We start from the raw sequence: 27,013 nt of genomic DNA on the forward strand, positions 1-27,013 counted from the left end.
ATCGATAGCAGCACGGTTCTGGATCGTGGCCTGTCTGGTAATCTCCTCGTCTTCTAGGAGGGAGCTGATGGCGATAGATGTTAAATTAGCCTGCTTGACCACCCAGCACTCTAGGTGGCCCAATTCACCTAGAGCTTTGGCTGCTGCTACCCACGGAAGAAACAGGGATACAGCAACTCTTTTTGACTTTGCCCAATGAAAAATGTCTGAATTACAATTTGGGTCCAAAATGTCAGCACTCCTTTTTTGAATTTTGTCAGCCGATTTGTTTTTGTGTGTCCATTCACGAATTAAAGTTTGGTTGGGTGTCAACACGGACAATCGCCCTATGGTACATGGCCCTCCGAAAAGCCGGGATGGAATTCCTGCCCATGCCCGATCCCCACAAACCAAGAACAATCCTCTAGGGAGGCTTCTGGGTTTGGAGTGGGATGGGTTGTCTGATGCAATGTGGCTTATATTATGACACCACCTCTTTGCAGTAAATTCTCCCCGGAACTGCCTTATAAGGTGGTACTCGTCAGTGCTAGAGGGTTTTGGGATGACAGAGAAATGGATGCAGTATGTGGCAGGGGAGGAACCCAATAGTTCTAACTCCTGGGGTTCATGAGCTACCCTGGGCAAACCCTGCACCCATTCCGCTAAGGGGTTCATGGTGAACACACCTTGCTTTTGCTGATCTTGGTGTGGTTGTGGAGTGTGTGCCTCTGGAATTTCGTTGGACCCGTATTTGTCCAAGCCTGCTGGAAATTCTCCAGCCTGCAAAGGAATTCCTACCAGACAGGTAGACATAGGATTCTTAGCTGCTGCAGTGGACAAACATATGTTTTCTTGCTGAAGTGTCTGTGCCAGGGTTACCCAGACGTTCTGACGTGGCTGAGGGATGATCCATGCAGCTGCCAGACTGTTCAGCATTAGCAGGATGACAACTTGGATGGGGTTCATCATAGGGTTGAGTGGGAGGTAGGTTTTCTCTGGAAGGGAAAAATAAACATTTTTAAAACATGTTAAAAGTTCCTGTTTCTGCCAGAAGGAATCCACCTCTAAGGAGGATCTTTCTCTTCCATCCGGCGGCGTCTTCTCTTCGAAGCATCAGTCACTTGCTTCTCGTCCCCTTCTGCTGGAGCTGGATTTTTGGGGACAAAAGGTTTCACCCACTTCTGGGGAATCCACCGAGGGCCTGAGGGAGTAGCCACACATGCATAGCCACGACCCCAGGTCACAAGCTCATAGGGACCTCTGGTTTCCCAAGTTTCAGGATCCCTAATCAAAACCGGTGGACGCTGAGACAATTTAAACTGATCACCACTGTTAAAATGACGTACCACAGGTGGACTCATGTTTTCAAATGAACAGTTTAGAAAATTGATGGTGAACATGGCTTTGCAGAGCTTCTGCTGTGGTGTCATCCACGAAGCCGAGCAGTTCTGCCTAGCCAGAACCTGTTTGAGCGTTTGGTGTGCACGCTCGATCACAGCTTGACCTGTGGGGGAGTGAGGGATGCCAGTTTTATGCTCCACTCCCCACTGCTGGATAAATTCTAGGAACTCCTTGGACACATACCCTGGGCCGTTATCAGTTTTGATTGTTTTTGGAATTCCCAACACTGCAAAGGCTTGCACTAGGTGCTGCTTGGCATGTATGGATTTTTCTCCTGCGTGGGCAGAGGCATACACTGCACCTGAATATGTGTCAATGCTCACATGAACATATTTGAGGCGACCAAAACTAGGAATGTGTGTGATGTCTGTTTGCCATACCTCACAGCTGCCCAGGCCCCTGGGGTTCACCCCCATGCCCATCGATGGCATGACCTGGAGCTGGCAGTTCGGACAGGTACCTACAATGGCTCGAGCCTGGCTCCGTGTTAGCTGGAATTGTCGGATCAGGGCTGGCACATTTTGATGGTAATGTTGGTGACTCAGTTTTGCCTGCTGGAAGACATCAGGGAGATGTGCCTTTTCAACTGGTGCAGCAAGGGAGTCTGCCTGGCGATTCCCCTCTGCGATCTCACCTGGCAAATCAGTGTGTGACCTCACATGCATCACGTAAAACGGGTGCTGTCGATGAGAAACCAAATAGATTAGCTTTGAAAGCAACCTGAAGAGATGTTCATTCTCTATTTCTTTGAGCACAGCCTGCTCCGCTCTGGACACTACTCCCGCCACATAGGCAGAGTCGGTTACCAAATTGATTGGTTCTGAGAACTTCTCAAAAGCTCTTACCACTGCGGCCAGTTCAGCCACTTGGGGGGATCCCTCCACAAACTCAACATCAGCTTCCCAATGCTGAGTCCGTGGGTTCCTCCAAGTCACGACGGACTTGTTTGAAGTACCCGATGCGTCTGTGAAGACTGTGAGAGCTTTGAGTGGTCTCCGACTCCTTTTCTCATGAGGAATAAGGTGGAATTCCTCATTGAACAACTTGTGGGACGGGGCATGGACTGATATTTGTCCCCTGTAGCTGTCCAGAGATAGTTGGAGACTGGCATTGCTCTGCAGCAAATGCTCAAACATCTCTTTGGTCAATCTCTCAGGAGAGTTCTTTCCCTCCTCTGAAAGTCTGACCGGGAGGTGAATGCATGCAAAGTCACAACCTGCCAATTCACACAATCTTACCCTGGCCTTCCGAATCAGCTGTGCTATCAGCTCCTGTGGCTCTGTGATGGTCTTGGATCTTTGGTGGGAGAGGAAAACCCACTCTATTATCAACAGTGAATCTCTCTCTTCCTCGATCCACTGAAAGATCAAGCCATGCAGGTGTGGCAGTTTTCCTAGAACAATAAACTGGAAAGGCACCTTTGGCTCACACCGGTGAGCCTGTCTCTCTGACAAGGCTTTTTGTACCTTTTCGATTGCTGTCTTCGCCTCTGGGGTCAGCTCCCTGGGAGACGTCAGCTCCTTCTCCCCCTTCAATAAATTGAAGAGGGGTTCTAGATCTTGATTTGTGAGGCCTAGCCAGGGTCTTACCCAATTCAAGGACCCACACAGGGAGTGGAGATCTGCTAGAGTTTTTGGATTGCAACCAATTTCTAAGCTCTGTGGAACAACAGTCCTTGCACTGATTTGCAAGCCCAGGTATTTCCAAGGTGGCATCCTTTGAACCTTGTCCTCCTGTAATTGAAATCCAGCAGAGGTTAAAACTTTAACCACTAGGTCAAGCGTGTGTTGGAGTATAGAGTCATTGGGGCCACACACTAGCACATCATCCATGTAGTGAAGGATGATGGCTTCTTTCCTCTGTGCGCGTATTGGAGACAGTAATGAGGCTACATATTGTTGGCATATAAAAGGACTCGATTTGAGACCCTGGGGAAGGACCCTCCAGTGATAACGCTTCATTGGGGCCTGTCTATTGACAGTGGGAACTGAGAAGGCAAACCTAGGGGCATCTTCAGGGTGCAATGGAATTTGGAAAAAACAGTCCTTGATGTCTAAGACAGCCAATTTCCAATCTCGGGGGAGCATTGTTGGAGTGGGCATCCCTGGTTGGAGGGGTCCCATGTCTTCTACTATTTTGTTAATTTCTCTTAGATCATGGAGCAACCTCCACTTATCCTTTCCCGGTTTCTTTATCACAAAGATCGGGAAATTCCAGGGGCTAGTTGTCTCCACAATATGTCCCTGAGCCAATTGCTCTTCCACGAGTTTTTCCAGCGCCTTGAGCTTTTCTTTACTCAAAGGCCACTGTGCTACCCATCTGGGGGTGTTTTCCAACCACTTTAACTTCTGGGTAGGGCGCTCCACAGTGGCTACTTGCAAAAATCCTGGGGTGTTTTAGGAATGACCAATCGGACTCCCCACTGAGACATGGTGTCCCTCCCCCACAGTGGGGCGTTATAATCTGCTACGAAAGGACGGACATTCGCCACCTTTCCATCAGGTCCCTCAATTTGCACCACGTTTTTCGAAATTCTTGCCATTGAGATTCCTCCTATGCCCTGAAGTTTGCCTGCCACCGGTTCTAATTCCCAGTTTGAAGGCCACATGCTTTGTGGCAATACGGTGACCTGAGCTCCCGTGTCGAGTACTCCCGCCACTTGGAGGCGCTCTGATCCACAAGTAATGTTGCACATCATAGAGGGTTTAGGTTCCCCCACCACCTCTGTCCAGTAGACCTCTGGTGATTTACCGTCTGCTGTGATCTCTGCTGGAACTGGAATGGCTTGGGCAAGAATTTGCCCCGCTATCAGATAAAAGGGTGGGTGCAAACAACGAGCCAACAACATGAGGCCTATTATTTTTCCCTTTATGGTCATGGGAGCTATCTCAATTTCCAAGGGTGTGTGTGCTGTGTCCCCAATAACAAAATACTCACTGTCCAATCCCACGTGGTAAACCGTCAGGTCCTGTGAGATGTTAGACAGGTCAACTGTTATAACCATCCACTCAGTAGATCTGAAATGGAAACCTTTGGTAGTTACAAGTCTAAAACGGCCAAGTGGCTGCCAAACCTTGTTAGTTGAGCATTTAACATTTACATTTTTCTGCACCCCCACACCCCGTGACCTGCCCTCCCCCCCCTTTTTCTTTAAGAGAGAAGCTTTTGCCAATGTGAGTCCCGCTACATTTATATCTTTGCGCGTTGTAGTATCAACCGCGGGCACGCGCTGTGAATTCAGTTTTTTTGTTTGTTGGATTTCTTCTGCTTCTGGGTCTGAGGGCAGGATCTGGCGAAGTGTCCTGGTTTCTTGCAGCGGAGGCAGATGATGCGCTGCAGCTGGTCTGGTGGCATCTGCTGCCTGCTGGGGTGTGGTCCAGCAGGGGCTGTATGCTGTGGGTGTGTTGTTCCAGGGTGTCTTTCAGTTGTGCAGAACAATTCTGCCCGTCTGGAACAAGCTTCTATCATCTGGGACAGAGTAGGTGGTGGGTCCAAGGGTAAAGTGAGGATAATTCTACGACAGGTCTCATTAGCATTTCTTTGAGCCATCTCTTTGATCAGCTCTGCCTGCACCACGGGATCTGGTATTTGGTGTTCCACCTGTGTCCTCAGACGATCAACAAACTGTAAGAAATTCTCCGTAGGAAATTGTTTAACATTGACATAACTTCCTTTCCCTTCCCTTGATGGTAGCTGATAAAACATTTTCTCTGCAACATTGCTAATCCTAAGTAAAATTTGTTTGGATAATACTCGGGTTTGTTTTTCAGGGCAAGCCCATGCACCCTCACCACACAGATGTTCAAATGTAATATCATTATTCTCAGTGTCTTTAGCCATATTAGGGTTTTGCTGAATCTCCTGTAAAAGTGTTCTTAAAGCTCTTTTCCACATATTGTCCCACAGATCATACTCTGAGGGAGATAACAGACACCTGAATAAGTCCTTAATATCATTAGGGACCATTTCATTAGAATCAAATGTGGCTCTAAACATCCCTTTAAAGATGGGGGTGTCCCTGCCAAACTCACGTTGTACTTTACATAGTTCTTTCTTGTCTTGGTAGGAGAGTGGCTGGTATTGCCGAGAACCCTGCCTTTTGCCTACATATGCTACTGGAGCTACAGAGAAAATGGGTTCATCTGCATTTGCCAAGGGTCTGGAAGCTGCTGCCGGACCCCCCGTGTCTGGGGATACCGGGGTTACAGTGTTATCAGTCCCTTGTGGGTGGGGAAGGAAAAGCGTGCTCTGTCCGTGCTGGCTGGGCAGCCCAGGCTGTCCCCCTCCCCCCGCCGTGTGGCAATCATACCCCCCGCTGTGGCCGTGCAGGGTGGGGGGGGGCGGCCCTCTCCCTGCTGCCGGGGAGGCAGGAGGAGGAGGAGGGGCCGGCCCCCCCTGAGCCGCCGCAGCAGCCGGGAAGGAGGCATGGGGAGGAGGGGTGGGGTGGGGCTGCCGGAGGCCAGCAGGGGTTGGCACAGGGGTATGGGATGGGGGCGGGGGCAGAGGGAGGGGGTTGGGAGGGGAAGGGGTCGTGGGGGGAGGGTCGGGGCACATGGGAGCCGCCATTGTTATCAGCCACGTGGAGGGGGTCCCTAAGGGACCCTGCCGCCTCGCAGAAGTCCCGGGCCGCCCCTGCCCCCCCGCCGTGATCCTGAGGAGAGAAACTGGCTTTGTTAAAAGGATCCCGGGACAAAGGTAAACCCGGGTATAAAGGTGGATCAGAGGGGGGATTACATGGGGTAAGTTTTTTCTCCTGGCTGGGTTTGTTTAACTCTAACAGATGGTTACGAGCTTGCAAAAATATTGGGATAAATACAGAAACGGCGTGATCATTATTTTGGACTTTATCTGTGATTACCGTACCCACGTAATCCCAAAATGAAACAGTATCTATCTGCAGTAATTCAGCTTCAGTAAATTCATGTTCTAACCAGCGAACAAAACGTTTTTGCAGCCTTTTGGAAATTTTAACGTTAATTAAAAGGTCCTGGAGTTGTTTTAATATACTCTTTTGAGGAGCTGATAGCTGCATGCCCATGATTCGATATTATTGAAAGCTATTAGCTCAAAATCCAGCCTCCAGCTGCTAAAGTCAGCTGTATGTAACTCCTGTGTCTCCTATAACCAGAGAGAACAGGCGGGGAAAACTCCGGGGCTGCGGTCACGCGTCCGCGCCGTTTCTCCAGCCCCGGTGGCACCGGGGGGGTCCCCGCCGCCTTGCTTGGCCGATGGGATACGTGCCCGGGCCGGGGTTTCCCCAAAAAGCAGGGCTCCTTGTGCGGAGCCGCCCCACGGGTCCGCGGGCTGCGGCAATCAGAAACGAAAGAAAAAAAAAGAAAAAAAAATCGCCGCAGCAGGGTCCTAAAACCCACCCGCTGCTACTAGCAAAGGTAAAATTCCGCCCTCCCAGTTTGCGGTACCGATCAAACGGAGGACTTTACCTGGTCCGTGGTATCATATGCTGAGTCAGAAGCAACTGAAGGTCCTGTCTTTAGCTCACTCGTGACTGGGCAACCACAAGCTACGAGCTTATCCCTACCCACCTATAGCCACAAAATGTGGCCAAAGTGCCTAGGGTAGTTGAACTTCCCAAAGAGCTTTCAAGACTATGAAAGGTCTCCAGCTCCGCATGGGTTTCTAGAACTAAACCCACTTTGGGGGCCAACTGACACAATCCTGTATCCCTCCAAGGGTCTCAGCTAGCTCAGCCCTTCTCAGGCCTAACAGGATTATATCAAGAAAGACAGGACAAGGATTCAAAAGAGGCTCTCTTACCCTTTTAGCTGCAAGTCCTTTATTCCAGGTTGATGTCCCGGGAGAGAGAGAGCTCCCGGGGGACAGGGGACCCTTTATCTTAGGGTCTCTGAGGGAGGGGCTAGCTGGCACACAGCCAATGGGGTCAGAAGGGGAAGGAAGGGTCAGACTACATGACAGGAGTTCCAGGGGTCCCTGAGGGAGAAGAAACCATTTCCCCAGGGGGATGTAACAGGGGCGCAGGCGTCAGTTTCACCCTCTGCTGCAAAATCTCTTAAAACATAAACTTTTACCTGATATCACTTTATACAATTTTATAAATTTCCAATTTATCATAAGAACATGAATTAACCATTCCACGTTTATAACAATGACCTGACATGTATCTCTACAATGACGTGAGACTTGTTCCTAGCATCCATGTAAACCTGCATAGGAAGATTAGGGACTAAAACACAGAAAGAAAGGGAGCAGGGTTGGAAATCTGCTGTAAAAAGTTTAATATCAAACAGCTTATTTTTAAATAGTAACAGCTCCTGTGTTATCTTGGGCATCCATTTACTACTATTGGCAGTCAAATCCGGAGGGTGAGCTTATAATTTAATGCTTTACATTAAAGAACTATTCTCATCTAGCACATTTGCCTTGTAGCCTCTGCAAATAAATAACAAGTGTGCCATGAATCACGGGCCAGTGAGTGCCCCAGCCAAATGGCTAAAACTGCCCGGGCCGTTTTTTGTAGCAGTGGAATAGGAAACATTTATTACAGCCATTATGGACAGCCAAGTGATTTAACAGCCAAAGAGGTGTCATTTATATAATGTTACAATTCTTTTAACTCTGAGAAATAAAATAAGCAAGGATCCAAATGGCCTCTGCAGCTGCACTGCAGCCCCACAAACCTGGGCATTGCTATAAAGTCCATCAAGTAGAGCTGAATTTTACAGCTGCACGTTTCAGTGCTCTATCTTGTTGCCTGATTTCAATATCCTCAAAGTTTATGCTGTTTGAAGCACCAATAGAGATAAAATTTCTGTCCTTGCACTTTGCTTCCTTTGGAAGTTAGAAAAAAACTTGGTAAATCACTTCAGTGACTCACTGTATCACTGCAGAACTGGTTTAGAAATAATAATATTGATGACTGGCCATAGCTGCTTCCTTGGGCATGTGTAGTTATATCAGACGTTGCTCATGCTGATGCCATGCTTATGGTCTGGAGGGGAAACAAAGATTTATTAGTAATAGTGCTCATTTTCCTGTTGTCACAGAATCACTGGGATCTGCTCTTTGAACTGAGCCCTGCAGAAAGAAAGCCACAGATACTGAACTTTAAAGCAAGAGATAACTGAAAGAAATAAATGTTCCAAACGGCAGAGTGTATTCTGGTAAGCACTTGGAAGACCAGCCTTAATGGGAGACTGGAACAGAGACTGCACTAAAGTGAAATAATTGCTCAAGGGGTTGATGTATTTTCTGCAAGAACTTGTACATCACCAGAGTTTGAATTGCTTGTCTTCCAGACATTTGGCAGAAATCACCAGGGGATGTGGGGGTGTTGCATCTGTTCATGGCTAAGGATGGCCTTCAGAAGAACATTCTTACTTGCCTTCTCAAAATCATTTAGAGTTACATCTGCTTCTTTGCAAGGTATGAAGTTCCTTACCAGGAACTTCTTCACGGTTTTTAATGTTACTGAGTTTTCACTTTGAATTTCACTGTAGGTTTAGAAAATTACATCCTATTCTTCATGTGCTCTGTAAAGGGGCCTGTTCAGTCTCTGAATGCAGGAAACTTGCTGAATTTCCCCAGGGTTGTGGATCTTATTATTTTCTATTCGTTGCATTAATCCTCCTGGGAACCATTCGATTCTTTTAGTCCTTAAAACTTTCAGAGTTCCATATTATTATGAAAGGTTTAACTGAGTTAAAGTTGTTAGGACAGGGTTTAATTTTGCAGCCCCCATCTTTACAACCTCATGAGGCTGCCTGGTTTGCCCTCCAGTGCATAAAATTTGAGACTCTGAATTGCTCACCTCCAGGAAGCACTTTTCAAAACTGGAGAGAAAATTGCATAGCAGCAGAACATGAATTGATGTGTCAGTGAACGCCTCTCCCTCCTTATCTGTTGCATTATCTCTTCCCAGCCGCCTTTCAAAGGATCCCAGGACCTGCTGCTCCAACTGTAACTCTCAGCAATGGTTGAATTCCACTTTTCAGCAGTAATTGTCTCACTCTTTGCCCTGCAGCTCAAGCAGGATCCTTTTCAGCTTGGGATGGGTTCCTGGCTAGGAGGAAATTGTTTTTCCACTGCCATGTGGGGTCTCTCATCCATAGTTTGTACTTCTGCTTCATAAATCTTTCTTGTGAGGGAGTATTTTGGTTTAACCCTCCTTGTCCCTCTTTCCAATGCCAGGGATGTGCCTGTGTGTTAACACAGGACCTACATCACAAATTCCTTCATCAGTGGATTCTGTGGCTCCAGATAGATCTTTCACAAAGATGTCTTTATTCAGGCAGAATCTGGGCTATTTGGTGGTCTCTGTGTACAGTAGTTTTGTGCCAAGGTGCAAATCAGGTTAGAAAAATTGACTGCAGTGGAAGATTTGATAGGATGAAGAATGAAAGCTCCTGCTCTGAGAGGAATAGTGGTGTCTGTTTGTTTGTGTGTTCAGGACTCTACCTCAAAATGTACCTATTCCAACACTGAATTTCAGTGTAGGGTATGGAATGTGTCTCTGGCACAGTAGGAGTAAATTTCTAAAGGGACTTGGAATGTAGATTAATAATATACTCAGTATAGATTTCTCTGTACATTTATTATGCATCTCTTCATTTTCTACAGAATCAGAAACCTCTGCTGTAATTCCAGCTCTAGGAAGCTGACAGGGTTCAGAAAAGATAATCTGATTGCTGCACTTGCAAAGCATCCCTCCCTTCCAGGACCAGAGTCAAGGACAATAAAAATACCAAAGGAATAACTATAAATTACATACATCATACTCTACACATCCAGGGATAGTGTTTATCATTAGCTGTGATCTCTGATCACTCAGTGAGTGTCTGGTCCTGCAAATGCTTTAACCCAGGCAGGACTCTAAGAAATATTCCCAGTAAAGACCATAATGGATCAGAGTTACCAGATTGAAACCACTCTTGATTTCCAATTTTTTTTGACAGGCTGACAGCACTGGATCTGCTCAGCCTGGGGAAGAGAAGGTTAAGTAGAGACCTGATGGCAGCTTTCCAGTATCAGAAGGAGATACAGAGAAACTGGAAGGACAATTCTTCTGGAACTGGAGTGACAGGACAAGGCAGAATGGGTTCAAACTGCTTGAGGGGAAATTTAGATGGGATCTTGGGCAGGAATTGTTCCCTGGCAGGGTGGGCAGGCCCTGGCACAGGGTGCCCAGAGCAGCTGTGGCTGCCCCTGGATCCCTGGCAGTGCTCAAGGCCAGGTTGGACACTGGGGCTGGGAGCAGCCTGGGAGTGTCCCTGCCCATGGCAGGGGATGGAACCAGATGATAGTCAATGTCCTTTCCAACCCAAACCATTCTATGATTCTAAATGAACCTTGGCCCATTTGAATGGTCCTCCATTTTTTTCACTCATCGTTTGTTGGGGGTTAGATTTCTTATATTTTTACTTATAGAATTTTTTCCCATAAGTTGCTAGGAAATTAGCTACTGGGTACTTGTGGGTGCTTAAGCAAAATGAAAGAAGTAGCCAAAGTCAGGAGAGGAGTGTAGCACCAGGCTACACTTCTTTTGTCTCTGGGAGCTTCTTTGGGAGGGGAAAGATCCCGTGGGTTTTGCGGGGGAACAGGTAAAAAGGACAGGGCTGGGCTCTTGCTTACTGCAGGGAGAATTCACTGTCACCACTGCAGTCCAGTGCTAGGGCCTACCACCATCTGCTCGTGTGCCCAGGAATCCTGAGCTTGCCTTGTTTTTGCTGCTCTGCTGGAGCCAGGCTGGTGCTGTCCGGCCCCGCTGCTTTCTCCCGCTCTGCTCTGGCTCTTTCTGCTGTAGCCCCGCACCCCCTGCCCTGCCGGGACCTCCCGCAGTTCCAGCCACCACCACGGAGATTCTGATCCATCTCATCCCCAGCCCTGGACTCCTGCTCATCCCTGCCCTTGCAGCCCGAATGTCCTCAGAACCCTGCAGGCACCGGGATCAGAATGCCCCAGGGTTTTGGGGAGCAAAGCCTCTCCTCCATCCCTTCCCGGCTCACCTGAGAAGGCTTGAACGTGGTTCCTAGTTCTCTTTTTGTTGTTAATGCCATAATTATTGTTGTTTGTTTGCCTTGTTACACATACTAGTAAAGAACTGTGATTCCTATCCTCATATCTTTGCCTGAGAGCCCCTTAATTTCAAAACTGTAATAATTTGGAGGAAGGGGGTTTGCATTCTCCATTCCATGGGAGGTTCCTGCCCTCCCTAGCAGGCACCTGTCTTTCCAAAACAAGACATAGTTTAAACTCAAATATTCATGCTTGATGTATACAGATAATAAACTGGACAGTGATTGCACTTCCCCCATCATCCTGAGAATATGAATTTTTGCTCTATAAAACCTCTGCTGCTGTTTCTTTAATCCACTTTAACATGTGAAAAACAACTTGAGAAGGTTGTTTAGTTCTAAAAATGTCTTCTTCATAAACATTTCTTTATTAGTTTTGGAGCAGTGTGACTAGCACAGAGGTTTCTGGGAGATCCAGGCAGGAGAAGACATGGATCATCTGGCATGGCTGCAGTCAAATTCGTGGTGTTCTACTGGAACTCTCAGTCCCCTCTGAAGGTGTCACGCACTCAGCGCTGTTGTCACCAACACCTGGAGGCCCTCAGACTTTAGCTCTCTGAAGCTATGATAAGCTCAGTTGGATTTTAGTGGTTGGCATAGTTGCCATTCTATACTCTCATTGTTTATCCAAGGCCCACATCTGTCTGCTCTGGAGGGCAGTCTTCAACTTAGAACTCTTTAGAAAATAATTTTTTTGGCTTTGGAAATCGATAGAAAATGCATCACTTTTTATTCAGAGCACACCCTTCTGCTGAAGGGGAGAAAATACAAGTTGTGGAGTTAAATGTTTGCTCTGGGGTGCTGAAGTTGCTTTTTGTTCATTGCCAAAGACTTGAATTCTGTCCTTAATTTAGTTAAAATACTGTTTTCTGATATATTTGAAAGCTACTGATAATCTGTTCTTAAATTACAGATTAAAAGACTGTCCCAGAATTATCGACTATCCCAAATACATCTGGTCTCAAGCAGATAAAAGGAACTACCTTTTCCACAGTATGTTAAGTTTAGTTTATTGCCATAAGAAACTGTGGAGCCTGGAAGCATAAAAGGGTTCTAAAAAGGGTTTAGCTAAATCTGTTGGTTGCTACTAAACACGATGATCTACAAAGCAAGTGCCAGCTCCAAGAGTTCCTAAACTTGTAATCAAAGCTGAGAAATACCCTGTGGAAAGATTGGTTTCATGGGGTGGTGAGAAGAAATGTGTCTTCCCTCACACCGAGAGATGTTCCACAAACAGGTCTGGTATCAGTTTGCTTGTGTATGGCAAAAAGTGAGTAAAAACCAGCATGTAAGTAGTACACCACCACAGGTAAAGCCCCATTCCTAAGGTAGTCGCATGGAAAGTGAAACCATTTCATTTTTACCAAACCATTTTTACAACTTGAAGGAATATCAAGTAAATTTGCAGATGATACTCGATTGGGAGGAGTTGTTGACTGGAAGGCAGGGAGGCCCTACAGAGAGACCTTGACAAATGAGAGGGCTGTGAATCACCAGTGGTGCGACACGGGAAGTGCCGGATTCTGCACCTGGGATGAGGCAGCGTGGATACACGGACAGACAGGGGATGAGAGGCTGGAGAGTGGCCATGGGAAGGGACCCGGGGGTCCTGCTGGATGGCCAGGTGGATCTGAGTCAGCAGTACCCTGGAGCCAAGAGGGACATCCCTGTCCTGGGAGATGAGGCCCAGCAGTGCCGGCTGGAGGGATTGTCCCTCTGGGCTGAGGCAGCCTCCCCCCAAGTTCTGGGGCAGCTCTGGGCACCAAGAGGTAAAAAAAAAAAAAAAAAGACATTAAGCCATTAGAGAGTTTCCAAAAGAGGCCATGAGGATGAAGGGCCTGGAGGAGTGGCTGAGGGCACTGGGCTGGTTCAGCTGCAGCAGAGGAGCTGAGGGCAGAGCTCCCCAGGGCTTCAGGGGCAGCTCCGAGCTCTGCTCTGGGCTAGGGACAGCACCCAGGGAGTGGCTGGAGCTGGCCCAGGGCAGGCTCAGAGCAGAGCAGGGACAGGTTCTGCTCCCCCCAGAGGTGCTGGCACTGCCCAGGCTCTCCAGGGAATGCCAGAGCTCCAGGAGCCTTTGGACAGCGCTGCCAGGGGTGCACAGGGGGGATTGTTGGGGGGCCTGGGCAGGGACAGGGTCTGGATCCATGATCCTGGTGGGTCCTTTCCACTCAGGAGATGAGAATATCCATCTCTGTGATTCCCTCATTCCATGACAGAAACAGTTGTGCTTTTTTAATGAGGAATGGCAGTAGCACATTAGGACATTCTCACAAGGGACATTGTTCTTGTTCCTCCCAAAGCAGGCAGAAATGGGTATTTGCACAAAAAGAAGATAATTCTGGTCTTTATAAAAGGATGAAATGAACTCTTAACAATTTTTAATCAAATAGCAAATAGCAGCATCTTATTAACTAATAAATTCACCAAGAATTTAGGGAATTTAATCCATTAATCTTAAATCTCTTCATAGACAGGAAGTCATTTGGATAATGAGTCACCTGAGGCAATAAGATTCAGTAGAAATCAAGCAGTTAATTTTTGTCTGTGCCTGTGAATATTTCTTGCAGGAATTCTCTTTCTCTTGAGAGAAGTATTATTAGCACCTTCTGCACTCCTTTCATGCCAGAAAGCTGGAGAAACCACATGCAGGGCTGGGTCTCTGTGCTCTTTCAGGCATTCATGTCTTTTTTTTTGATGCTGAATAATTCATGAAGAGCATTTGCTCATAGAAACATGTCAAACAAACATTCCATCTAAAATTGGCTCTTTGTTTTAACATTTAAATTCCTCAGCAATTTGAAGTGTGGCTTTTTGTGCATTTATCTACTTCCAGTAATGCTTTTCCCATTGGAAGAAACACCCATTTCTTCGTATTTTTTTCAATCTAATCTTCAAATAATTGCACCAAATAAGCTTCTTTTTTTTTTTTTCTTAGCATATTTGGCTTTTTGAACTTTCAGTTTCTACACAAGAGCTTAGAATTGAATGACTAAAATGTGATGTATCAGAGTGTGCATGTGGTGGGGTGATGTGATGGAATTCAGGAATACCAGCAGAGAAAAATCAATGTTTATCATGATCTTTTCTCAGTGTGAAATGGACTGAGAAAGGATGTTATGTAGCATGAAATCATGTAGAATGACCTTGAAAGAATTTAGAAAGTAATCATGAGCATTCTGTCTGAGCCTGCAGATTTATTGTAGCACAAAGATGCTGTGAGTTCACCTATTATACTCCAAAGTAAACAGAGGATTTATAGTGGACATCTGTATGATTAAAAGCCCAGTCCCCAGAGAGGAGTGAACAGCTCATAATTTCCAAACTGAAAAATGGTGACTGCAATATCAGAGACATTCCTCATGCTTGGAATTAATTCCATATTAAGGGAGTTTAGAATGGGGCCTCTTTCTCCACATTGGATGGAGTGATTAAATCTTTGTTTATTGTGCTTTTTTATTTTTTACTTTCTGACTCTGACTTCATATATCTGATTATTCTGGAATCTTTGCATGCAAAAGAGACTTTGGAAGGAGTCCTGCCATTTTAGAGTCTGTGATCATCAGGAATTTGTTCTCTGTCCAACCACCACAGGACAAATGTTTATCACCCAATTTATCCTCAATTTGGTCACAATTCCTACATCTCCTTAACTTCTCTCCTGTGCCTCTATCCATGAAAGAAAATATTTCTAAAGGATTCAATGGGAAAATGATGAGCACCACTACTAAATAAACATAGTGTGAGCAGGAGGTTTGCATGTGGATAGAAATGATTCTGAAAAATATAATAAGCTGGCTGTGTTCACAGTGATGCTACAGAACAGAATGTCCAAATCCATTCCATTCTGGAATATTTTCAGATGCCTTGGAGAACTGTAATTGACCCATTGTCTTGGTTTGAAAGACAGATATCTGCTAGGAAAGGGCAGGACCTCCCTAGAGATGGAGAATTCAAATCCCCTCCCTCCAAATTATTCCAATTTAAAAAAAAAAAATTAAATGAGCTTTCAGACAGAGGTATGGGGGTAGGAATAACAGTTCTTTACTAGTATATATGACAAAACGACAAACAAACAACAACTAGAGCATCAATAATAAACAGAACCAAGAACCTTGAGGGCTTTCACAGGAAGCCCGGGGCAGTTTTATCTCGGTGCCCCTGCAGGACTCCGAGAGGCCGAACTGGAAGGGAGGAAAGTCCCGGGCCGGTGGATGAGATGAGGAGCTCTGCACTGGCAGCTGGAGCAGCAGGGGTGTCCCGGCAGGGCTGGGCAGTGCAGGGCTACAGAGTAGCAGGGGAACCTCAAAGCTCCGAAGAAGCAGCGGCGGTGGGGGGAGGCTGGAGAAAACGAGCTCAGGATTCCCGGGTACACAGCAGATGACGATAGATTTCCCAGGACGAGGCAGAGGCAGAGGGCAGCCTGACCGTCCTCCTCGGCGCTGAGAGCAAGAGTGCCTCCCCCTCCCCCAGATCTGTCTTTCTGCCTTTCCCAAAGCTCATCATCTCTCCCCTCTGAGGGACACTCCCAGGGACTCATAAACAATAGGTGTAGCCTCGTGCTGCTATATCTCTCAAGTACTCTTTGTTCTGACTAAGTAGTCATCAAGGCTTCTTGGAAACTTATGGGAAAAAATTCTGTGAGAAGAAAAAAAAACCAAATCTAACCCCGAACACCCATACAACCTGATGTTTTGAAAATATCTGAACATGCTGCACCCAAGGTTCTTTTGTATTTGAAAGACCTGGAAAATCTATTTTTGCTCTTTTCATTAGTTTAAAAGTAATTTAGAAGCTCTTCTGCTTCTGTAAGTTAATTTCTCTGTCACTTAATTTTTGTTGTATTTTTGTTAATTGGTGTCAGCCAGGTGATTTTCAGCTGCCATCATTCTGCCATCTGCCTGCATGGCCTCCTCTGTCGTGGTCTGGTCAGCCTGACTTGAGGAGCAGGTCAGGGTGAACAGGGTCGCCGGCTCAACCAAGACGACCGTCGCTGGGGCTCCCAGTGGATACCATGGATACCAGTGAAGTTACAGGAGCAAGTACGACTGTGATTGCCCAATAAGCAATTTATTAAGGCTGTACACAGTAGCCCCAGGGATGAAGCCCTGGGATGGGCAGCCAACAGAAGACAAATATTACAGGGAAGAGAAGATTATATAACCTTGGTGATAGAACAAAGAACCTGTGAACAACAATGTAACCACATACAGAAAAGCAAGTGACCAATTACTAACACATAACCTTATTTGGAACAGCCTAATCTGCATAACAATTCCCATGATCTCTTTCTTCTCACCATAACCTAAACATAAGTTTCCCTGCCTATGTTCCCATTTCCCATGGCCTCAGGTTGATGCCTCTTGGAAAATCAGTTGAGGCCAGGCCACTGTATATCCCAACAAGTTGAACTCCCACACTTCTCCGCAAGTCTTGTTTTAATGTCATTTTTTGATGTAATTCTTGATGTCCTCCACTTATCCAAACCCATCTGCTAAATGGACAAATCCGTGAGACAGTGTTTCCAAGATTTTCATAGTGGCTATAGATGTAATTAACTCACAATTGTCTTAATGCAGGTTAGTAACATCATGCAGCATTTTTCTCTATATTTTTATAACAAAAAAATCAAAATTCAGTTCTTCCTTTCCACCACTCACCATCAACTCTCAGGCACGACAATCTATTTATTGTATGAGCTGGAACAGCTTTGAAGTAGAGGGTTATTTTTTTTCATAGGTGTATTAAAAGTATTCCATGTATTTGAAAATTCTTCTGCTGAACAGAAAGAACATTTTCAAAGTACGCACTTAAAATGGAAGCTTTAAGAACATTGGTTTGCAATGTTAAATTTTGATTACATATAGATTCTTCCTTTTCTCTGTCAGCTGTAATGATGTTATAGATGTGTATTAGGGAAAGCACATTATTTTCCTTTGAATTGTGTGACTCAGAATGGATTTCTCTCTTTTCTCATAAAAGAATATTTTGACTAATTTTCTTAGGCAATATTTTACAGCAAAGGTGTAGCTCTGAACTTTTTTTTCACACTGGGAAACTTTAAAACTAATTCTTTTTTTCTAAACTGAGAGCTTTACCTACGTTTGCATTGCAGAAACTATGAGAATGAAATGTCATTCCTTTCACCTGTCATTGATGAACATTTTTAGGCTATGCTCAATTGCAGTTAGAGGAAAAAATAGTAGCTTACATTTCCCTCTAGGATGCCAATCTTTTCAGGTGTTGGCTTCAAAAATGCTGAGACTGAGTCACCCAAGCCACTTTTTAATAATCACTTTAATTGATGTGCTGCATTTAAGTACTGCTTCAGTAGCCTGAATTGGTGGAGATCAAAATTATTGGACATTTGTCAAAAGTTGGGCCTAAACACCTATGATAGTGTTCAAGTAAAGTTGGTCACAGCAGTTTACTTTGGAGGGGGTGGAAAGGGAGGTGACTTAACTGAGTTCAAAAATCATGAGGAGCAACCCCTGAACAGGAATCATCTTCTCAAGCCATTGCTTCCCCTCCCATGATGAATTGTGGAAACATCACCTTTAGGAACTAAATGTACATCTCTCTTTCCTCTGTGCTAACTTGTGAGTCCCACCTGTGCCTGGCTGCATGTTTTCTCCTTGTCCTCGTGGTTGTTCTGCTGCACAGAATGATGGCATCTCCATTACATTCCAAATCTTCCTCAGCCCTATGATTTCAGTTCAAGTGATTTAGTTTTTCCATCTCAGAAAGCTACAGGACTATGCAGCTTTTATGCAGGTGAAATTTACATTATCCATAAGCATCTCCTGTTGAAATTCCTCATAAAGTACACATTTCAATTAAAATTTGTGCTTTCTCATCTTAAGCATGGAAAAAGTCTTGTATTCAGAATACTACTGGAATATCCACAGGTAACTCTGCTACAGATCCACTCTATCCTTAAAAATTATATGCCCTTCACTGTGAAAAAACTCCCACAGCAGAGCAGCAGACATATAAATAACTATCTTGTAAACTTCCTATCAATGAATATTGTTTTCTGTCACCACAATTGCACCATGAAATATGAAAGTTCAATTTCCTCTTCATTTCCTTTTAATAAAACTTCTGCTCATTTCATTTTTGAAGAGAGATTGGATCTAAATTACTTTGATTTCTTCTGACCCAACTTTGGTGAATGTTTCAAGAGAGGATCTGAAACCCTTTTTAAACCCACCAAAGAGATCAAGGGCTGTGTTCTGGGGGATTTTGTACTTACATTCTCATCTCTGTTTCAATACAGGTCTTTTGCATTTAAAAGTGGCAGTATTGATTCTAGGACATGGTTGCAAGAAACATAAATATTGCACCCACTGGTGGAGCTGCTGTTCAAAACTTAATGAACAGCAAGTTTTCTGTTAAAACTGTAGGAAAGGTAATTAACTACAAGGAAATATGTGCAAGATTATTTATCAGCAAAGCCATTTTTTGTTGTAGACTTTATTCATCATTCCCAATTTGCACAGAGAGAATTTGGGTGGATGAGATCTGTATGATCTTCACAATTGTACCTACCCATGATCAAGTCAATGGAATTAAACCAAAGGGGAAAAAAAATAGGATAAATCAAATGCAGATTTCGCAGTTTGGCTTTTCATGTGAGTTCTATTTTTTCCTTTTGGATTTCTTGGATAAACATGGGAGGTTTTTTCCTAAAATTACATCAACAATTCAGAGTAAACTCACTTAATGCATTAATAGCTTGGGATGTGGGTCACGGATGTGCCTGATCACTGAAGTTAAAGGTTTCTGGGCCGAATAATACAGAACCACAGAATGGTTTGGGTTGGAATGGACCTTAAAGCCCATCCAGTGCCACCCCTGCCATAGGCAGGGACACCTTCCCCTGTCCCAGGCTGCTCCCAGCCCCAGTGTCCAACCTGGCCTTGGGCACTGCCAGGGATCCAGGGGCAGCCACAGCTGCTCTGGGCACCCTGTGCCAGGGCCTGCCCACCCTGCCAGGGAACAATTCCTTCCCAATATCCCATCTATCCCTGCCCTCTGGCACTGGGAGCCATTCCCTGTGTCCTGTCCCTCCAGCCCTTGTAAACATTCTCTCTCCATCTTTCTTGTCAGCTCCTTCCCAACACAACAGAAGCCCGGCCCTTCCCATGACATTGAATGCTTCACATTATTAATTCACTTCAGCTAAAAGTATGTGGTGAATGCTGTGGAATTGATGAAATTTCTGCCTAAACCTCTCTGACAGAGGTTTGGTATTTCCATTATTTTCGAAGATGTATTGGGACTGTCACGCACAAATAGCAGCAGTTGTCTCAGGGTGCTTAACTTCCTGCATCTGTGTGTCTGCATTAGTGGAGGAATGTTTGTACTCAAGAAAGCAGACTATTTTCAGCCTTTGTTGTGGGATCAAGGAAGAGGCACTGGATGTTCCAGCCATTCTGGAAGTGATATTTCATCCCTGGATTGTCTAGTATGGCTGACAATACTAGACATATCCCTGTTCATAATTGCTCTTTGGACAAATACAGCCCTCTGGTTTTTTATGACACATAAATCCAGGGAGGAGAAGTGTTTCTGTCTGTGCAGGAGCTCAGTGTCTTCGGAGCCAGCTTTTGTGTGTCCATCAAGGAGAACTGGAGACCACAGATCTCAGGAATTCCTTCAGCATAGCCAAGGCTGATATTTTGTGGGGGAAGCTCTGTGTGCCCATGAGGCTGCACCTGTGAGTGACACCAAACAGCATTTACTGCAGTCCGTCATTTCCATTTACAGCAGTCCCCCAAGTCACATCTTTAGAATTTATAATCCAAGGTGAACACAAGATTTTGCCAAAGGCTGTTTCCCATTAAACTGATAATGAGTTTGAATTTTGCACAAATCATGTAAGACAATCCACTGGCTCCATGGTGATGTGATTATAACTGTGTTAAATTATTCCAACAACTCTCTTGTGCACATGAAGTCAAACAAGTTTGGAACAATATTTATCTAATTTCCAATGTGTAATTGAGAAATATGCCTTTAATTTTCTTTATTCTTTGTTAGCAAATTATTACAAAAAACCCCTACATTTGACAGTCTTATGTTGGCTGGGGGAGAAAAAAAAAAGAGAAGCAGGACCTCAGACCTCAATTTTCCTTATTATAATAAATCAATTTCATACTCATTTGTGTTCAATCTCTATTGGAAATTTGCATTATCCAATCAGAATTGAACAGGTCCTCTGGGGCGATCAAGTGTCACATAAAAATTCAACAGGAAGTTCATGCAAGAAATTGGTAAAAGTACAACTCATATATAGAGATTTTAAAGCCATCTAAATTCTATTAAAATCCTGTAAATCCTATTTTAGGCAAGAAGGAAACTTGGGAACTGTAACAACCCTAAGAATCTCCTCAAAGTGCCCATACTAATTTTTAATCATTCATCCTTTTGTGTGTCCAAATTAAGTAGTTTAACTGAACGAGCATGGCTTTCATTTCTACTTCTGATGAGAAATAGTTTATAGAGACAACATTATATCATCATAATCTTCTAATACTTAGCTGGTAAAAATATATTCTGTAAGTTGTAGGCAACTTTTTAGCCTGTTGAATTAAAATTTGAAATATATTTAATGGGAGAAGGGTTTATATGAATCATAGTGGATCCAGACACAGCTTCAGAACACTTGGGTGTGTATATATATGTGCTCTTTGAAAAAAAAGAGGCAGCAGGAGGGATGGAAAAGCAGGAGGAAGTGGACAAATGGCAATGGAGAAAGGCAAAGCCATCTGCAGTGGAGGACTTAGCAAATTCCAGGTAATGGACGCTACATTTTCTGCTTTGCAATGAGAAAAAGATTTGAAGTAAGTGTGGGTTTCTTCCTGTTCAGCAGCAGACAAAAGGGAAAAGAGAGCATTAAGTCTAGGAGTAAAAAATGGATTGATTAAAAAATCAGCAAGTACTGCCGAAGCAGGAACCAGTGAGGTACCTTCAGTCCTATCCAGCTGCGGTTCAGGGGCACAACAGCTCTGAAATCATCTGCTGTCCTAACTGCTGCCTTTGATCTTCTGGATTTCTACAATGTTCCTCATCTGGTGGAAGAATTCACGCTGGAGCAAGAGACAGAAGCCTGGAATATTTATTTAATATCAACAAGTAATGCCAGAAAAACTGGACTGAGGAAAGAATCTTCAGGGACATTTGAAACACTGTGTATGCTTCATATTTAATTATATTTGACTGATACACCTGCAGTTGGTGTCTGTGATTAAAGCAATTCCTTAAAGCTCTAAATGTGGTGTAGGAACAAGGTAGGAGAACAAAGCAGAAACCCAGTGTCCAAGTAATTACATAATAAATGTCTTGCTTTGAAAAATCATGTAAAACCTCCAATATTTATATATTTTAAAAGGGCTGAGCGAAAATGTAAAATTACATCAGAAGACACAGTTTTGGTTAAAACATATTATTTGGACTAATTTAAACTAGTTTAGATTGAAGGTTGACCACAAGTATAATTAACCTTTCTGTCTCTGTGTATTTGCATCCCTGAGTTTCAAGAACTTGTGAATGAGTTTCATTTTCACTTTGAGAGAAGCTGTTCTAGAGGTGGATCATTATAACTGGCACATTGCTACTGCCCATCTTTCTCTGATATTTTCTCCAAAAATGACTCACACATAATCAGAATAAGCAGGGTGTCTTTATTACTTTGGACTGTTTTAGGGAAAGCAACAGATGGTGGTATTTGAGCTGTCCAGATATAAAAAACATGGCCTTACACCATCAGGCTGTCTTTGCATTTGTTTGCCTTTTTACAGACATAATTCAAAATAATTAGGCAAGTATTTAAGGTGTTGCCTAAGTAGCAAAGTGGATCAATAATTTCTGCTTGAAGTTATCCATCTGGTTGGAAGCTTCCTGAAGTCAATAATTATGTGGATGAACCCTTCCACTTTTGGCAGAAGATGAGTCTTTATCTTCTGCATCCTTCTGCAGTTAGCAGCAGGCAGGACTAACACTTTACTTATTTAGGGAAGGAAATCTAAGCTTTAAAAAATTCTACCCTGAGGAAATGAAAGCTGTCTCATTCTCATTAATACACATTCCATTTCCTTTTTTCTCTGCTATTGCTCTTATTTCCCCATAAAACTTCTCTGAAGAAAAGAAAATTTAAAAAGCAGATATTCTTGCTTACAACAATAGGAAAACCTATGCTCAATCAAATATTCTTGGGTCTGGGGGACTTCCTTGGCTGATAAAGGGTGCTCACATTAATCAGATCACAGATTATACAGAGTGAAGCTGTAGAGGCATGTAGGAATTAGCTCTAAATTCTACTTCATGTTTATTCAGATTAATTGGACCAAAACAGAAATTGTAGAGAAACACAATACTTAATTTCGTATTGTATCACCTTTTTAACAAGCTGAGGTCAGAGATTGGAATAGCACAATTGAGATTTATTTATAGTCTCTTCACTTTATAACTTGGTAATACAATAAATAGAATTTAGGGGGAGGGGGCAGGGAGTTTGTATAAGCCACAGTTTGAAACACTTATAATAAAGCTCCTTTCTTCTTATCTCATGCTGTGAATGAAAGTCTGCCAAGAGTGATAAGAAAGTTCTGTTCATCAGAATCTTTTGACACAGTATTTTTAAAAAAGTATAGTCATGGATAAGAGTCCTGGGAGTTTTGGGTTGGTGCCAATTATATTTCATATATTTCAATTATATTTCAAATAAATAATCTGTGGTGGCATTTCAGCACTGGTACTATTCCTTTCTCAATAAAAATACTTTAAAACTTTTTTTAGAGGTTTTAGCAAAAAGCCCCTGTTTGCTGTGTACATATGGATGTGCACTGGAGGAAAAAGGGAAAAGCACTGTTCACTATGAAAGAATGCTGGGCTATTATCTTTTTAATGCTTGCTGACTTTATAAGTCCTGTAATAAATTACAAATTAATTTAATCATACTCCATTATTGCATGCTCTTGAAGAAATAAGACATTTAGATCCAGGCTGTCTCATGCTCAGAATGCAATGATGTTGTGTAGCACACACAGCAATTGCACACAAGGAACGTAATGGCCCTAAGGCTGCCAGGCAGTAATAAATAAAGAGTACATGCTTAGGACCAAGTGCACATTTTATTAGAGAAATGTAATTTGACTCCAGCACAAAGGAAAGTTAAATGGCGATTTTTCAAATTTTTGGGGGGCGAGTTGAAATAACTTGTTTTGAAGTTTTCTTATTGTCACCAAAATTAGCTGATTTGGGATTGACTTCTTAATTCCAGTTAGAGAAGAGCAGCAAAAATGAATTTTCTAAGCCTTGCTGCTTCAAGATAACTCAGTTGTGCTTGGATAATCCTGGGGAGGGATGATTATTTGTGGGGTCTCAGATCTGGTCTGGGTGAAGGGTATAGGGTGTGCTTAATAATCCGGTCTTTAACCAAAGTAAAGCAATGAACAAAGCACTGTTTGTTTGTTTGTTTGAATTACCAGGACTGGGGGTGAACATTTTTCTTTTAATGTGTACCAGATGTTGTTGCTCTTTCAAGTCACTGACAGCCAGTCTGCTGTGAAATACTCGGTCAGGGCTGGATCTCTTTCTCCAGCCATTTGTTCTCCCCAGCATGAAGATTTTTACTGGGGCATTATGTCATTGCTAAGGAGAGGAATGGGTTTAGTCGCACATGTTTGGGGGGGGAAAAACTTTCTAAAGTTTACATTGCTTTAAAAGAATGCACTAAATTGCTTGAGCCCCAAATCTGGTTATTTGGTGTGACTTTTTCATATAGGCAAAAATAGGCACACAGATACAAAATAATTCCTATATATGGAGCCCAAATTGTCTTTTATGCCATCACAGACCCCGTTTTAGAGCACACATGTAACATGGGAAACAGTAAGTCATTGTACTACATGAATAAAATCGTCTTGGCAGTTCACTGGGATTTTATGCATGTAAAAATATTTGATCATCTGTGTTCATTTTCATTTTGAAAATGGATTTCTTGCGGAGATGAGAAAATTTCTAAAATAATCAGCTTGCTATCCTCTCAAGCTCCTCTCAAGCAGACAACTGTGTTGCCTGATTAATGTTGAACTTCCATAGTTCTTTAAGGCCGAGTGACATCTTGTAGAATGAGAGTTACTTTTCAACCATCTGAGCTGGAAGAAATTAAAAGAACTTGTTTTTTGTGAGACATTCAGATTGGCCATCTTTTCATCTAAGAAAGTAATGCATAATTCCATCTTCCCAAAAGTTTTCAAACTGATTCATTACAAGGATAGGCTTTAATTAATTTAAAATATATTTCATATTTGCTTGGCTATTAAATATGAGATATTCTGAAGAGTGTGGGAAAAAGCCCACTTAAGACTAAAATTAGCTGGTATCACTCTTTGTTCCATCTGTGTTCTATTTGACTGCCAGAATGGGGAAAGAAAATAGAGGTAGAAGGTTAGGAGTGGATGCACTTATAAAAAGCAGTAATTACTTACCCTAGTGGTGTGTCAACAGCATGTTCAGCTGCTCCTGAGAAGAATCAAATGTTCAGAGAGGACTTCAATCTCCTCCTGTGCTATTCACACTTCAGCAGGGAAATCACAGGGTGAGCACTGGCAGAGGGATCCCAGCACTCCTTTGGATGTTATCTGGTTGTGCTGCTGCTCAGAACTCCTTCTGTGCCTCTTTTGCAGACAGTGCTATGCTAAATGCATCTCCAGTGCAAATGGCCTGGCATGGCTTGTCCTTCACACTTCTGGAGAGTGGCTCTGTGACCTTGGATGTGCTGGCAGTGACATCATGCTCTGTCCAGCACTGGCTCTGTGACTGAAGGTCAGGCTACTCTGGCTCCTCCAGAGCAGAGCTCCACAGAAAAAGGAAGTTTATAAAATCCCTTGTATTTCTTCACATTGTAACTCATTCATTTACCAGCCTTAATGCCATTAAACTAATGTAGCTTATAAGTTTCAGGTTTTTTAAACTAGTGCTAGTTTATAAATTAAAGCTTAGAAGCATATAAGTTTGTAATATTTATAATTATTATAAGTGTAAAAGGCATCTGAAGGGAAGTGTCAGTGCCAGATCGGATGATTACAGATCATGTAATCATGGAATGTTCTGGTTTGGAAGAGACCTACCAGGATCATGGATCCAGACCCTGTCCCTGCCCAGACGCCCCTGTGCACCCCTGGCAGCGCTGTCCAAAGGCTCCTGGAGCTCTGGCATTCCCTGGGGAGCCTGGGCAGTGCCAGCACCTCTGGGGGGAGCAGAACCTGTCCCTGCTCTGCAGCCTGACCCAAAAAGGTTTCCCTTGGAAACTGGCCCTGGGGAGGAACTGGAGGGCTGCTGGTAGAAGAACTGTGGCTGGAACCTCAGTTCTGGGGGGGATTTGTCAGGAAAAGGTTTTTTCTCATACCCAAAAGATCATAGAGGTGGATTGCCACAAGGAACATAAATGTACTTTTGTAAGGAGAGGGGGAGTTTAGGCTGGCTTTTAGCTGTGAAGCTGAAGAGGTTCACTGGCTCAGGAAAGGAGCAAGGCAATCTGAAGCTTTCTGAAGTTAAACCTTTCTTGTGCTTTGCTAATTCCTACACATTCCTCATCCCACCATTTATTGCAGCAAGAGGCTTCCTTTCAACATTGACCTTCCAGGTCTTGACAAACATAGTCATATTTAGAGTATTCATTCTCTACGTTTTACATTAATATTCCACATGTTCTTTTTTTTTTCCTTTGGAACAGAACAGGAGAGAATCCTGCCTTCCCTTTCATGGCTTGGGACCACAGAAGTGCTGTGAAAGCTGAGAGGATTGCTCATTTTTTTCCAATTTGCATCAACCAGTACAATTTGAGAAGACAGGTTAGAGATAAATTTGGCATTCTCAGGGAAACTTAAATGTCCAGCCTCTCTAGAAAATGTATTGCTTTGTTTGCTTTCATTTTAGATGAATATAAAAGCACCTTAAAGACATCATTCATATGCATTTTTAGTGTGTGTGAAATTTATGTTTCTCCATTACATGGCATTCTGCATCATTTGTTAACCTCAATAGTCTCTGCTATAAAGGTGGAGTTAATTTCCAATGCTGGTAATTCCACTGGGTTTGATTATCTATTGCATTATATGATAATACTTTTCTATGATCTCAGCTGCCTATTAACTATGGACCTGGGCGAGTGAGGAAAAGCTCTCAGGTGATATCACTATCAAGTTAGATTCCAGCTGTACTGATATAAACCAGAACATATTCATTGCGGGAAATGTCAAACAAATAGCTGCAGGCTGGAAAACCTTTTCGTACTATTTCTGATATTTATAAAGAAATATGACCAAATATTTGAAAAGGCATAGTTCTTTATGACTTTTTTCCTGAGGTGACACGTTATAACACCCGGCCTATGTGGTGCTTCCTGCAGCAAATTACAGCCTGATGTCTTAAATTATAGACCAAATTACATGTCAAGCGAAATTCAAACAATACTGTGTCTTTTTCTTTTAAAAATCCACTACCTGGAGCTGGAGAGCTTTACAAATTTAACCTCCTGGAAGATTTTAACGACATTTAAAAATCACTAAACCGTATGC

At 43.5% G+C, this 27,013-nt stretch overlaps 1 long non-coding RNA gene across 1 annotated transcript; it reads right to left on the bottom strand.

Moving 5' to 3' along the window:
• Positions 1-12,390: 12,390 nt before the first annotated feature.
• On the bottom strand, positions 12,391-25,187 carry LOC134557577 (uncharacterized). Its single transcript, XR_010082069.1, has 3 exons — positions 24,923-25,187; positions 21,400-21,520; positions 12,391-20,146 (listed from the first exon to the last, which is right to left on the bottom strand). It is a non-coding gene; the product is annotated as an uncharacterized LOC134557577 (long non-coding RNA).
• Between the last annotated feature and the right edge of the window lie 1,826 nt (positions 25,188-27,013).

The sequence above is a fragment of the Prinia subflava genome, chromosome 13 (assembly GCF_021018805.1).
Source record: "Prinia subflava isolate CZ2003 ecotype Zambia chromosome 13, Cam_Psub_1.2, whole genome shotgun sequence".
NCBI lineage: Eukaryota > Metazoa > Chordata > Aves > Passeriformes > Cisticolidae > Prinia > Prinia subflava.